We start from the raw sequence: 13,922 nt of genomic DNA, 5'->3' as shown, positions 1-13,922 counted from the left end.
CTTTGTCTCCTTCTGGCCTGCATATAGGTCATCTTTCTAAATTCCACATATATGAATTAATATACAGCTTTGTCTTTCTCTTTCTTTTTTTTTCCCCATCTCTTTTTTTTTAATTTTATTTTGTTTTTAAACTTTACAATATTGTATTAGTTTTGCCAAATATCGAAATGAATCCGCCACAGGTATACCTGCGTTCCACATCCTGAACCCTCCTCCCTCCTCCCTCCCCTACCCTCCCTTTGGGTCATCCCAGTGCACCAGCCCCAAGCATCCAGTACCATGAATTAAACCTGGACTGTTGACTCGTTTCATACATGATATTATACATGTTTCAATGCCATTCTCCCAAATCTCCCCACCCTCTCCCTCTCCCACAGAGTCCATAAGACTGATCTATACATCGGTGTCTCTTTTGCTGTCTCGTACACAGGATTATTGTTACCATCTTTATAATTCCATATATATGCGTTAGTATACTGTATTGGTGTTTTTCTTTCTGGCTTACTTCACTCTGTATAATAGGTTCCAGTTTCATCCATCTCATTAGAACTGATTCAAATGTATTCTTTTTAGTGGCTGAATAATACTCCATTGCGTATATGTACCACAGCTTTCTTATCCATTGATCTGCTGATGGGCATCTAGGTTGCTTCCATGTCCTGGCTATTATAAACAGTGCTGCGATGAACATTAGGGTACACGTGTCTCTTTCCCTTCTGGTTTCCTCAGTGTGTATGCCCAGCAGTGGGATTGCTGGATCATGAGGCAGTTCTATTTCCAGTTTTTTAAGGAATCTCCACACTGTTGTACATAGTGGCTGTACTAGTTTGCATTCCCACCAACAGTGTAAGAGGGTTCCCTTTTCTCCACACCCTCTCCAGCATTTATTGCTTGTATTCTCCACACCCTCTCCAGCATTTATTGCTTGTAGACTTTTGGATCGCAGCCATTCTGACTGGTGTGAAATGGTACCTCATAGTGGTTTTGATTTGCATTTCTGATAATGAGTGATGTTGAGCATCTTTCCATGTGCTTGTTAGCCATCTGTATGTCTTCTTTGGAGAAATGTCTATTTAGTTCTTTGGCCCATTTTTTGATTGTGTCATTTATTTTTCTGGAGTTGAGCTGTAGGAGTTGCTTGTATATTTTTGAGATCAGTTGTTTGTCCGTTGCTTCATTTGCTATTATTTTCTCCCATTCTGAAGGCTGCCTTTTCACCTTGCTAATAGTTTCCTTTGTTGTGCAGAAGCTTTTAAGTTTAATTAGGTCCCATTTGTTTATTTTTGCTTTTATTTCCAATATTCTGGGAGGTGGGTCATAGAGGATCCTGCTGTGATGTATGTCGGAGAGTGTTTTGCCTATGTTCTCCTCTAGGAGTTTTATAGTTTCTGGTCTTACATTTAGATCTTTAATCCATTTTGAGTTTATTTTTGTGTATGATGTTAGAAAGTGTTCTAGTTTCATTCTTTTACAAGTGGTTGACCAGTTTTCCCAGCACCACTTGTTAAAGAGATTGTCTTTAATCCATTGTATATTCTTGCCTCCTTTGTCAAAGATAAGGTGTCCATATGTGCGTGGATTTATCTCTGGGCTTTCTATTTTGTTCCATTGATCAATATTTCTGTCTTTGTGCCAATACCATACTGTCTTGATAACTGTGGCTTTGTAATAGAGCCTGAAGTGTCTTTCTCTTTCTTAGTCCCTTCACTCTGTGTAATATATTTTATGCTCTTCCACCTCATTAGAACTGACTCAAATGCTTGACTTCTTATAGCTTAGCAATATTTCTTATGTATATGTACCAAAACTTCCTTAACCATTTATCTGCTGATGGACCTCTAGGTCGCTTCCACATCCTAACTATTGTAAACAATGTTTCAATAAACATTGGGGTGCTGTTTTCTTGAGGTGCATGCTCAAAAGTGGGATTGCTGGGTCATATGGCATTTCTATTTTCAACTTTCTAAGGAGTTTCCACAATGTTCTCCATAATGGTTGTACCAGTTTGCATTCCCATCAATAGTGTAAAAAGGTACCCTTTTTTCCACACCCTCTCCAGCAATTATATTGTAAACATTTTAATGATGGCCAATCTGACTAGTGTGAAATGATACCTCAATGTGGTTTTGATTTGCATTTCTTTTATAATGAGTGATGCTGAGCAACTTTTCTATGCCTCTTAGTAATCTATATATCTTCTTTGGAGAGGGCGTTTGCCTATGTTTTGATTGGTAGTTTGTTTTTCTTAGTAGTATGTGTAGCTGAGCATTGACATGCACGAGCAGCTTGCATATTTTGGAGATTAATTTTTTTGTTAGTTTTTCAGTTGCTATTATTTTCTCCTAATTCCGAAGGCTACCTATTCACCTTACTTATAGTTTCCTTCGTTGTACAAAAGATTTAGAGCTTTATTAGGTTCCATTAAAAAAATGGCTTTTCTATGTAGAGGATCATGTCATCTGCAAATAGTGAGAGTTTTACTTCTTCTTTTCCAATTTGGATTCCTTTTATTTCTTTTTCTGCTCTGATTGCTGTGGCCAAAACTTCCAAAACTATGTTGAATAGTAATGGTGAAAGTGGGCACCCTTGTCTTGTTCCTGACTTTAGAGGAAATGCTTTCAATTTTTCACCATTGAGGATAATGTTTGCAGTGGGTTTGTCATATATAGCTTTTATTATGTTGAGGTATGTTCCTTCTATTCCTGCTTTCTGGAGAGTTTTTATCATAAATGGATGTTGAATTTTGTCAAAGGCTTTCTCTGCATCTATTGAGATAATCATATGGTTTTTATTTTTCAATTTGTTAATGTGGTGTATTACATTGATTGATTTGTGGATATTGAAGAATCCTTGCATCCCTGGGATAAAGCCCACTTGATCATGGTGTATGATCTTTTTAATGTGTTGTTGGATTCTGATTGCTAGAATTTTGTTAAGGATTTTTGCATCTATGTTCATCAGTGATATTGGCCTGTAGTTTTCTTTTTTTGTGGGATCTTTGTCAGGTTTTGGTATTAGGGTGATGGTGGCCTCATAGAATGAGTTTGGAAGTTTACCTTCCTCTGCAATTTTCTGGAAGAGTTTGAGCAGGATAGGTGTTAGCTCTTCTCTAAATTTTTGGTAGAATTCAGCTGTGAAGCCGTCTGGACCGGGGCTTTTGTTTGCTGGAAGATTTTTGATTACAGTTTCAATTTCCATGCTTGTGATGGGTCTGTTAAGATTTTCTATTTCTTCCTGGTCCAATTTTGGAAAGTTGTACTTTTCTAAGAATTTGTCCATTTCTTCCACGTTGTCCATTTTATTGGCATATAATTGTTGATAGTAGTCTCTTATGATCCTTTGTATTTCTGTGTTGTCTGTTGTGATCTCTCCATTTTCGTTTCTAATTTTGTTGATTTGATTTTTCTCCCTTTGTTTCTTGATGAGTCTGGCTAATGGTTTGTCAATTTTATTTATCCTTTCAAAGAACCAGCTTTTGGTTTTGTTGATTTTTGCTATGGTCTCTTTTGTTTCTTTTGCATTTATTTCTGCTCTAATTTTTAAGATTTCTTTCCTTCTACTAACCCTGGGGTTCTTCATTTCTTCCTTTTCTAGTTGCTTTAGGTGTAGAGTTAGGTTATTTATTTGACTTTTTTCTTGTTTCTTGAGGTGTGCCTGTATTGCTATGAACTTTCCCCTTAGGACTGCTTTTACCGTGTCCCACAGGTTTTGGGTTGTTGTGTTTTCATTTTCATTCGTTTCTATGCAAATTTTGATTTCTTTTTTTATTTCTTCTGTGATTTGTTGGTTATTCAGCAGCGTGTTGTTCAGCCTCCATATGTTGGAATTTTTAATAGTTTTTCTCCTGTAATTGAGATCTAATCTTACTGCATTGTGGTCAGAAAAAATGCTTGGAATGATTTCTATCTTTTTGAATTTACCAAGGCTAGCTTTATAGCCCAGGATGTGATCTATCCTGGAGAAGGTTCCATGTGCGCTTGAGAAAAAGGTGAAATTCATTGTTTTGGGATGAAATGACCTATAGATATCAATTAGGTCTAACTGGTCTTTTGTATCGTTTAAAGTTTGTGTTTCCTTGTTAATTTTCTGTTTAGTTGATCTATCCATAGGTGTAAGTGGGGTATTAAAGTCTCCCACTATTATTGTGTTATTGTTAATTTCTCCTTTCATACTTGTTAGCATTTGTCTTACGTACTGTGGTGCTCCCGTGTTGGGTGCATATATATTTATAATTGTTATATCTTCTTCTTGGATTGATCCTTTGATCATTATGTAGTGACCTTCTTTGTCTCTTTTCACAGCCTTTGTTTTAAAGTCTATTTTATCTGATATGAGTATTGCTACTCCTGCTTTCTTTTGGTCCCTATTTGCATGGAAAGGAAAAACATAAATACAGTATTCTAACGCATATATATGGAATTTAGAAAGATGGTAACAATAACCCTGTGTACGACACAGCAAAAGAGACACTGATGTATAGAATAGTCTTATGGACTCTGTGGGAGAGGGAGAGGGTGGGAAGATTTGGGAGAATGACATTGTAACATGTAAAATATCATGTAAGAAACGAGTTGCCAGTCCAGGTTCGATCCACGATACTGGATGCTTGGGGCTAGTGCACTGGGACGACCCAGAGGGATGGTATGGGGAGGGAGGAGGGAGGAGGGTTCAGTATGGGGAACACATGTATACCTGTGGTGGATTCATTTTGATATTTGGCAAAACTAATACAATTATGTAAAGTTTAAAAATAAAATAAAATTAAAAAAAATAAAGATAATAAGAAAAAAAACAATAAAAAAAAAGAAAAAAAATTTAAAAAAATGGCTTTTATTTCCTTTACTCTAGGCAGTGGGTCATAGATGATCTTTCTATGACTTATTTTGGAGTGGTTTTACCTATTTTTTACTTTAAGGGTTTTATATTTTCTGATCTTACATTTACATCTCTAATCCATTTTGAGTTTATTTTTAAACAAGATGTTAGATAGTGTTCTAGTTTCTACACAAGCTGTCCAGTTTATCCAGTAACACTTTTTGAAGAAACTGTATTTTTCTGTTGCATATTTTTGCCTCTATTATTAAAGATAATGGGTGCATGAATTTATCTTTGGACTTTATATTTTGTTCTATTGGTCTATATGTCTATGTTTGTGCAACTTTCATACTCTTTTGATATCTTTGTAGTGTAGTCCTAAGTCAGAAAGTTTGACTCCTCTATTTCCATTGTTCTTTCTCAAAATTAATTTGGCTCTTCGAGGTCTTATGTGTTTCCATGCAAATCATAAAATAATTTGTTCTAGTTCTATGAAAAATATTGTTGGTAGTTTGAGAGATATTGCATGGAATCTATTGATTGTTTTGGGTGGTATATTCATTTTAACTACATGAATTTGTCCAATACAAGAACATATGTTTCTCCATCTATATGTGTTTTGATTTATTTCATCAGTTCTTTTACCTCTCTGCAAAAGTGAAAGTTGATCAGTCGTGTCTGACTCTTTGCAATCCCATGGACTATATAGTGTACGGAATTTGGAATTCTCCAGGCCAGAGTACTGGAATGGGTAGCCTTTCCCTTCTCCAGAGATCTTCCCAACCAGGGATCGAACACAGGTCTCACACATCGCAGGAGGATTTTTCACCAGCTGGGCCACAAGGGAAGCCCAGAATACTATAGTGTGTAGCCTATCCCTTCTTTGGAGGGTCTTCCTGACCCAGGAATTGAATAGGGGTTTCCTGGGGCTTCCCTGGGTGGCTCAGATGGTAAAACGTCTGCTTGTAATGCTGGAGATCTGGGTTCGATTCCTAGGTCAGGAACATCCCCTGGAGAAGGAAATGGCAATCCACTCCAGCACTCTTGCCTGGAAAATCCCATGGACAGAGGAGCTTGATAGGCTCCAGTCCATGGGATCGCAAAGAGTCGGACATGACTGAGCGACTTCACTTTCTTTCTTTCTTTCCTGCGTTGCAGGCAGCTTCTGAACCAATCGAGCTATCATGGAAGCCCTTTGTCTCTTTATGCAAATTTATTTCTAGTTATTTTATTCCTTTCATTGCAATGGTGAACAGGATTGTTCCTTAATTTCTCTTTCTGATTTTTCATTGTTAGTGTATAGGAATATAAAAGTTTCTGTGTATTAATTTTATACCCTGTACATTTACTCTATTCATTGGTTATCTCTAGTAATTTTCTGGTGACATCTCTTGGGTTTTCTGTGTAAAGGATAGTATCATGTGCAAATAGAAAGAGTTTTACCTCTTCTTTCCCAATGAGAATTCTTTTTATATCTTTTTCTTCTTGAAAGCTGTGGCTAGAATTCCCCAAACTGGTAGTGGTGAGTGTGGTCACCCTTGTCTTAATGCTGATTTTAAAGGAAATGCTTTCAGTTTTTCATTATTGAGAATAATGTTTGCGGTGGTTTTGTCATATTTGGTTTTCATTGTGTTGAAGTATGTCCCGTTTATGCCTACTTCATAAAAAACTCTGAATTTTGTTGAATTCAAATTTGAATTTTTGCTGTTTATAGCCTCCAAATTATTTGTGTTTCCTCTGTTTTTTTTTTTTTTTTCCTTTAGGTGATATCTGATCTGGGAACATTGTGATCAGAAAATATGCTTGAAAGGATTACAATTTCTTTTATTTTAATTTTATTTTATTTTTAAACTTTACATAATTGTATTAGTTTTGCCAAATATCAAACTGAATCTGCCACAGGTATACATGTGGTCCCCATCCTGAACCCTCCTCCCTCCTCCCTCCCCATACCATCCCTCTGGGTAGTCCCAGGGCACTAGCCCCAAGCATTCTTGGTCAGCCTGTCTTTTCATTGGAGCATTTAGCCCATTTATGTTTAAGGTAGTTATTGATAAGTATAGTTTTGTTACCATTTACTATATATTTTTGTGGCTTTGTTTTTATAAAGCTTTTCTGTTTCCTGTTTAGAAAAGATCCTTCAGCATTTCCTGAAGTACTGGTTTGGTGGTTCTGAATTCTAATTCTTTTGTTTGTCTGTAAAACTTTTGATTTCTCTTTTGAATTAGAATGCTATCCTTGTTGGATAGAGTAATCTTGGCTGTAGGTTTTTGCCTTTCATCACTTTAAGTATATCCTGCCATCCCTTCTAAGCTGAAGAGTTTCTATTGTAAGATCAGCTGTTATCCTTATGGGGATTCCCTTCTATGCCATTTGTTGTTATTTCTTTGCTGCCTTTAATATTTGTTCGTTGTGTATATTGGTTTGTTTGTTTGTTTTTAGTTTGATTAATGTGTGTTTTGATATGTTTTGTATTGGGTTTATCCCTATGGGACACTCTGGGATTTTTCATTTTAGGTGGCTATTCCCTTTCCCATTTCCGGGAAGTTTTCAACCATTATCTCCTCAAATATTTCCTCATGCCCTTTCATTTTGTCTACTTTCTCTGTGAAATCTATTATTTAAATATAGGGCCATTTAACATTGTCCCAGAGCTCTCTGAGGCTGTCCTTATTTCTGTTTTTTTGTTTTTTTTTTTTAATTTTTTCCCCCTGCTCTGCTTCATTTATCTCCAACATTGTATCTTCCAGTTCACTTAGTCTTTCTTCTGCCTGAGTAAATCTACTGTTTTTCTTGTCCCGAGTGATTTCAATCTCAGTTATTGCATTGTTTATTATTGATTGACTACTTATTATTTCTTCTAGCTTCGTTTAAAACACCCCTTTCATCTTCTCAATCCATGTCTAAAGTCCATTTATCTGAAGCTCCATTTGTTTCCAAGATTTTGACTATTATTATGCTGAATTGTTGTCCTGTTTCATTGGTTTATTGGTTTTTACTGTGTTCCTTCACCTGTTGGATATGTCTCTGCCTTTCTGTGTTGTTTAGATGGCTGTTTTTGAGGTCTATTTTCAGCGGACTGGAAGGTCATCATTGCTATTGATTCTGTAGTCTCCTCCCAGTGAATGTGGTGGGACCAGTGGCTTGCTAAGGTTTTCTAGTTGAGGGAATGTTTCTTTTTTGTTATAGAAGATGGGTGTGGATCTCATTTCTTCTGTGAGGCAATGCACTGTCCCTTAGGGAATTAGGGAGCTCTATTATGGCTTTGATTCCAGTTGAGCTATTTCAAATCTTAAAAGATAAAGTTGTGAAAGAGAGGCACTCAATATTCCAGCAAATTTGAAAATCTCAACAGTGGCTCAGATTTCATTACAATCTCAAAGAAAGGCACTGCCAAAGAATGGTCAAGCTATCATGAAATTACACTCATCTCACATGCTAGCAAAGTAATGCTCAAAATCCTCCAAGCCAGGCTTCAGCAATATATCAACTTTGAACTTCATGATGTTCAAGCTTGTTTTAGAAAATACAGAGGGACCACAGATCAAATTACCAATATACACTGGATCTTCGAAAAAGCAAGTAAGTTCCAGAAAAAAATCCATTTCTGGTTTATTGACTATGCCAAAGCCTTTGACTGTATGGATTGAAATAAACAGTGAAAAATTCTGAAAGAAATGGGAATACCAGACCACCGGACCTGACTCTTAAGAAACATGTATCCAGGTAAGATGCAACAGTAAGAACTGGACATGGAACAACAGATTGGCTACAAATAGGAAAAGGAGTATGTCAAGTCTGTATGTTGTCACTCTGCTTATTTAACTTCTATGCAGATAAATGCTGGGGTGGATGAAACACAAACTGGAATCAAGATTACCAAGAGAAATGTCAATAACTTCAGATATGCAGATGACTCTACCCTTATGGCAGAAAGTGAAGAGGAACTGAAGAACCTCTTGATGAAAGTGGAAGAAGAGAGTGAAAAAGTTGGCTTAAAGCTCTACATTAGGAAAACTGAAGATCATGGCATCTGGTGCTATCACTTCATGGCAAATAAATGGGGAAACAGTGGAAATGGTGGCAGGTTTATTTTGACAGGCTCAAAAATCACTGCAGATAGTGACTACAGCCATGAAATTAAAAGATGCTTACTCCTCCTTGACAGGATAAAACAAGGCTGGGAGCTGACTGTGGCTCAGATCATGAAATCCTTATTCCCAAATTCAGACTTAAATTGAAGAAAGCAGAGAAAATCACGAGACCATTCAGGAATGACCTATATCAAATCCCTTATAATTGTATACTATAAGGAAGAAATAAATTTAAGAGACTAGATCTAATAGAGTGCCTGATGAACTATGTATGGAGGTTCAACACAGTACAGGAGACAGGGATCAAGACCATCCCAAAGAAAAATAAATACAAAAAAGCAAAATGGCTGCCTGAGGAGGTCTTACATTTAGCTATGAAAAGAAGAGAAGCAAAAGGCAAAGTAGAAAAGGAAAGATATACCCATTTGAATGCAGCATTCAAAAAAATATCAAGGAGAAATAAGAAAGATTTCCCCAGTGATCAGTGTAAGGAAATAGAGGAAAACAACAGAATGGAAAGACTAGAGACCTTTTCAAGAAAATTAGAAATTATTTGTTCTAGCTCTGTGAAGAATACTGTTGGTACCTTGATAGGGATTGCATTGAATCTATAAATTGCTTTGGGTAGTATACTCATTTTCACTATATTGATGCTTCCAACTCATGAACATGGTATATTTCTCCATCTATTAGTGTCCTCTTTGATTTCTTTCACCAGTGTTTTATAGTTTTCTATATATAGGTCTTTAGTTTCTTTAGGTAGATATATTCCTAAGTATTTTATTCTTTCCATTGCAATGGTGCATGGAATTGTTTCCTTAATTTCTCTTTCTGTTTTCTCATTATTAGTGTATAGGAATGCAAGGGATTTCTGTGTGTTGATTTTATATCCTGCAACTTTACTATAATCATTGATTAGTTCTAGTAATTTTCTGGTGGAGTCTTTAGGGTTTTCTATGTAGAGGATCATGTCATCTGCAAATAGTGAGAGTTTTACTTCTTCTTTTCCAATTTGGATTCCTTTTATTTCTTTTTCTGCTCTGATTGCTGTGGCCAAAACTTCCAAAACTATGTTGAATAGTAATGGTGAAAATGGGCACCCTTGTCTTGTTCCTGACTTTAGAGGAAATGCTTTCAATTTTTCACCATTGAGGATAATGTTTGCTGTGGGTTTGTCATATATAGCTTTTATTATGTTGAGGTATGTTCCTTCTATTCCTGCTTTCTGGAGAGTTTTTATCATAAATGGGTGTTGAATTTTGTCAAAGGCTTTCTCTGCATCTATTGAGATAATCATATGGTTTTTATTTTTCAATTTGTTAATGTGGTGTATTACATTGATTGATTTGTGGATATTGAAGAATCTTTGCATCCCTGGGATAAACCCCACTTGATCATGGTGTATGGTCTTTTTAATGTGTTGTTGGATTCTGATTGCTAAAATTTTGTTAAGGATTTTTGCATCTATGTTCATCAGTGATATTGGCCTGTAGTTTTCTTTTTTTGTGGGATCTTTGTAAGGTTTTGGTATTAGGGTGATGGTGGCCTCATAGAATGAGTTTGGAAGTTTACCTTCCTCTGCAATTTTCTGGAAGAGTTTGAGCAGGATAGGTGTTAGCTCTTCTCTAAATTTTTGGTAGAATTCAGCTGTGAAGCCGTCTGGACCGGGGCTTTTGTTTGCTGGAAGATTTTTGATTACAGTTTCAATTTGCATGCTTGTGATGTGTCTGTTAAGATTTTCTATTTCTTCCTGGTCCAATTTTGGAAAGTTGTACTTTTCTAAGAATTTGTCCATTTCTTCCACGTTGTCCAATTTATTGGCATATAATTCTTGATAGTACTCTCTTATGATCCTTTGTATTTCTGTGTTGTCTGTTGTGATCTCTCCATTTTCGTTTCTAATTTTGTTGATTTGATTTTTCTCCCTTTGTTTCTTGATGAGTCTGGCTAATAATTTGTCAATTTTATTTATCCTTTCAAGGAACCAGCTTTTGGTTTTGTTGATTTTTGCTATGGTCTCTTTTGTGGTTTTTTTGCATTTATTTCTGCTCTAATTTTTAAGATTTCTTTCCTTCTACTAACCCTGGGGTTCTTCATTTCTTCCTTTTCTAGTTGCTTTAGGTGTAGAGTTAGGTTATTTATTTGACTTTTTTCTTGTTTCTTGAGGTGTGCCTGTATTGCTATGAACTTTCCCCTTAGGACTGCTTTTACCATGTCCCACAGGTTTTGGGTTGTTGTGTTTTCATTTTCATTCGTTTCTATGCAAATTTTAACAAATAATTTCACAATTTGTATGGAAATACAAAAAACCTCGAATAGCCAAAGCGATCTTGAGAAAGAAGAATGGAACTGGAGGAATCAACCTACCTGACTTCAGGCTCTACTACAAAGCCACAGTTATCAAGACACTATGGTACTGGCACAAAGACAGAAATATTGATCAATGGAATAAAATAGAAAGCCCAGAGATAAATCCACACACATATGGACACCTTATCTTTGACAAAGGAGGCAAAATATACAATGGATTAAAGACAATCTCTTTAACAAGTGGTGCTGGGAAACCTGGTCAACCACTTGTAAAAGAATGAAACTAGACCATTTTCTAACACCATACACAAAAATAAACTCAAAATGGATTAAAGATCTCAACGTAAGACCAGAAACTATAAAACTCCTAGAGGAGAACATAGGCAAAACACTCTCCGACATACATCACAGCAGGATCCTCTATAACCCACCTCCCAACACTCTCCGACATACATCACAGCAGGATCCTCTATAACCCACCTCCCAGAATATTGGAAATAAAAGCAAAAATAAACAAATGGGACCTAATTAACCTTAAAAGCTTCTGCACATCAAAGGAAACTATTAGCAAGGTGAAAAGACAGAATGGGAGAAAATAATAGCAAATGAAGCAACCGACAAACAACTAATCTCAAAAATATACAAGCAACTCCTACAACTCAACTCCAGAAAAATAAACGACCCAATCAAAAAATGGGCCAAAGAACTAAATAGACATTTCTCCAAAGAAGACATACAGATGGCTAACAAACACATGAAAAGATGCTCAACATCACTCATTATCAGAGAAATGCAAATCAAAACCACTATGAGGTACCATTTCATGCCAGTCAGAATGGCTGTGATCCAAAAGTCTACAAATAATAAATGCTGGAGAGGGTGTGGAGAAAAGGGAACCCTCTTACACTGTTGGTGGGAATGCAAACTAGTACAGCCACTATGGACAACAGTGTGGAGATTCTTTAAAAAACTGGAAATAGAACTGCCTCATGATCCAGCAATCCCACTGCTGTGCATACACACTGAGGAAATCAGAAGGGAAAGAGACACGTGTACCCCAATGTTCATCGCAGCACTGTTTCTAATAGCCAGGACATGGAAGCAACCTAGATGCCCATCAGCAGATGAATGGATAAGAAAGCTGTGGTACATATACACAATGGAGTATTACTCAGCCATTAAAAAGAATACATTTGAATCAGTTCTAATGAGATGGATGAAACTGGAACCTATTATACAGTGTGAAGTAAGCCAGAAGGAAAAACACCAATACAGTATACTAATGCATATATATGGAATTTAGAAAGATGGTAACAACAACCTGGTGTACGAGACAGCAAAAAAGACACTGATATGTATAGAACAGTCTTATGGACTCTGTGGGAGAGGGAGAGGGTGGGAAAATTTGGGAGAATGGCATTGAAACATGTAAAATATCATGTAAGAAACGAGTTGCCAGTCCAGGTTCGATGCACAATACTGGATGCTTGGGGCTAGTGCACTGGGACGACCCAGAGGGATGGTTTGGGGAGGGAGGAGGGAGGAGGGTTCAGGATGGGGAACACATGTATACCTGTGGCAGATTCAATTTGATATTTGGCAAAACTAATACAATTATGTAAAGTTTAAAAATAAAAGAAAATTAGAAAAAAAAAAAAAGGAAAGAAAATTAGAGGTACCAAGGGAACATTTCATGCAAAGATGGGCACAATAAAGGACGAAATGACATGGACCTAACAGAAGTAGAAAATATTAAGAAGAGGTGGCAAAGAATACACAGAAGAACTGTACTTAAAATATCTTCACAACCCAAATAATCATGATGATGTGATCACTCACCTAGAGCCAGACATCCTGGAATGTGAAGTCAAGTGGGCCTTAAGAAGCATCACTATGAACAAAGCTAGGGGAGGTGATATAATTCCAGTTGAGCTATTTCAAATCCTAAAAGATTATGCTATGGAAGTGCTGCACTCAATATGTCAGTAAATTTAAAAAACTCAGCAGTGTCTCGGGACTGGAAAAGGTTAGTTTTCATTCAAATCCCAAAGAAAGGCAATGCCAAAGAATACTCAAGATCAGATCAGATAAGATCAGTCACTCAGTCCTGTCGGACTCTTAGCGACCCCATGAATTGCAGCACGCCATGCCTCCCTGTCCATCACCAACTCCCAGAGTTCACTCAGATTCACGTCCATCGAGTCAGTGATGCCATCCAGCCATCTCATCCTCTGTTGTCCCCTTCTCCTCCTGCCCCCAATCCCTCCTAGCATCAGAGTCTTTTCCAATGAGTCAACGCTTCGCATCAGGTGGCCAAAGTACTGGAGTTTCAGCTTCAGCATCATTCCCTCCAAAGAAATCCCAGGGCTGATCTCCTTCAGAATGGACTGGTTGGATCTCCTTGCAGTCCAAGGGACTCTCAAGAGTCTTCTCCAACACCACAGTTCGAAAGTATCAATTCTTCGGTGCTCAGCCTTCTTTCACAGTCCAATTCTCACATCCATACATGACCACAAGAAAAACCATAGCCTTGACTAAACAAACCTTTGTTGGCAAAGTAATGTCTCTGCTTTTGAATATGCTATCTAGGTTGGTCATAACTTTTCTTCCAAGGAGTAAGCATATTTTAATTTCATGGCTGCAGTCACCATCTGTAGAGATTTTGGAGCCCAGAAAAATAAAGTCTGACATTGTTTCCACTGT

The 13,922-nt window shown here is 36.9% G+C and overlaps 1 pseudogene; it reads right to left on the bottom strand.

The window, feature by feature from the left end:
- Window positions 1-13,922, bottom strand: part of LOC133243797 (melanoma antigen preferentially expressed in tumors-like) — a 191,981-nt pseudogene that overhangs the window by 99,316 nt on the left and 78,743 nt on the right.

This window comes from Bos javanicus, chromosome Y, assembly GCF_032452875.1.
Source record: "Bos javanicus breed banteng chromosome Y, ARS-OSU_banteng_1.0, whole genome shotgun sequence".
Lineage (NCBI taxonomy): Eukaryota > Metazoa > Chordata > Mammalia > Artiodactyla > Bovidae > Bos > Bos javanicus.
Note: the sequence above shows the minus strand (reverse complement) of the source record. Positions and strands in the feature narration are given on the sequence as shown.